This window comes from Ctenocephalides felis, unplaced genomic scaffold, assembly GCF_003426905.1.
Source record: "Ctenocephalides felis isolate EL2017-DRISC unplaced genomic scaffold, ASM342690v1 CF-g0.4_SCAFFOLD_01170, whole genome shotgun sequence".
NCBI classification, from domain to species: domain Eukaryota; kingdom Metazoa; phylum Arthropoda; class Insecta; order Siphonaptera; family Pulicidae; genus Ctenocephalides; species Ctenocephalides felis.
In genome coordinates this window covers 7,115,002-7,116,521 of record NW_020537324.1, presented here as the reverse complement: position 1 = coordinate 7,116,521, position 1,520 = coordinate 7,115,002, and the positions used below count along the sequence as shown (strand labels likewise).

Here is a 1,520-nt window from a genome sequence, read left to right as displayed (position 1 = left end):
AGAAAATTACACAGTATATTCAAATGTCGTTCTAATACTTTTCGAGACATACACATTTTAAAAAAGTTAAATTTTGAAAACAATTTATAGAGCAAATCTCGAGAACGGTAAACGATAGCCTAAAAATTCTTGCCCTGCCTGATTTTTTTTTTGAATATCTATATTTCATTCATGTAACAAATTGTTCAAAAATTACGGTAAGATAAAATGTAGTTACTAAAAATATGGGAAATTCAATATTTGTTGAATAATTATATTATTGAATCATATTTTGAAATATTGAGATATTTTGACTTTGGATAGAACATGATGACCTTCAATTTATTTCAACCAGTAATGGTGAATTATTCCAATAATTGAAAAATTCCTTCATTTTTCTGGTATTTCATGGTTCTCTCAAAATCCATGCAATACTCCATCGATAATGGTAAATTTAGCAATTTATTTATCCAACCAATATTCCCTTTAAGCTTTTGACCAATACAAACCCTTGTGTGATTTATATCCCATGTCCTCGCCATCAACCTGCTGGTCGCATTTACAAGAAGAATTATCCGTAAATCGTTGATGTACGAGCCGCAACGTCATTTGACAAAAGCACGTTAGTTTAGTTTAGTTAGGGGTCTCAAATATTCACCCCTCGTCACTTCTGGCAACAGAATTCTTAATTTGGTGAAATAGCACCATCATATATTCTCATTGCACCGTCTTATTACACTTGTAACGTTGCATTTGTCGCGCGAGGCGTGTTATATGAACGGGGCCGAATTAAACCCGTGCAAGTGCGGCGACTGAGAGATCTCTCGCTCTCGGTAAATAGGGGGGAGAATTTAGGATTAAAGATCATCGATATAAAAAAATAATAAAAAATTGGATCATCATTATTTTATACAAAATTACTTTACCAGCTATAACAACATTCTGAACCTGAATGAGCAAATTTAGTAACTTCCCGAAGGAACAGTTTATAATTTTAGTTAGAATGTATGCTGAAGCATTTGTATGTTGATTACAGTTGACGTTCATATATTGCACCAAGCCCTATTATTATTACTGCTTTTTCTAAAGAAAAGTTTTTGTTATAGTAGCTTTACAACTTTAACATACCTATTTATAGTTTATATTTACTTTTCTGTTAAAATTTCTTTTTCAAGTCATGAATATACCTCGACTTTTCTAATTTCCTGCATTTCTTTCTCATGTGATAGAATTTTATACAGAAATAGCTGATAATATCATATGAAAGTTGTGTTCCATTTCTGGTACTTAAATTAAAATTTAAGTTTACAAATTTAAAATTTATGATCAAATTTGAAAAAAGTATTTTAAATTTTTTTCAGACAATTCAAGTCATAATAATAAAATTATAGTTTCGAATCGATTTTGGTATATTATCAAAAAGATAATATTTGTACAAATTGTTGTCGAATTTGACTGCTCACCCCTATTATTCGGATTCCATGACGTCTCGAGGGTAGGTCGATGTAGTATAAGTTGACTCTCCAGAGACTAAATGTATA

General features: G+C 30.6%; 1 pseudogene; it reads left to right on the top strand.

Moving 5' to 3' along the window:
- The first annotated feature begins 508 nt into the window (after positions 1-508).
- The window catches only part of LOC113366104, an 8,071-nt pseudogene continuing 7,059 nt past the window's right edge, over positions 509-1,520 (top strand).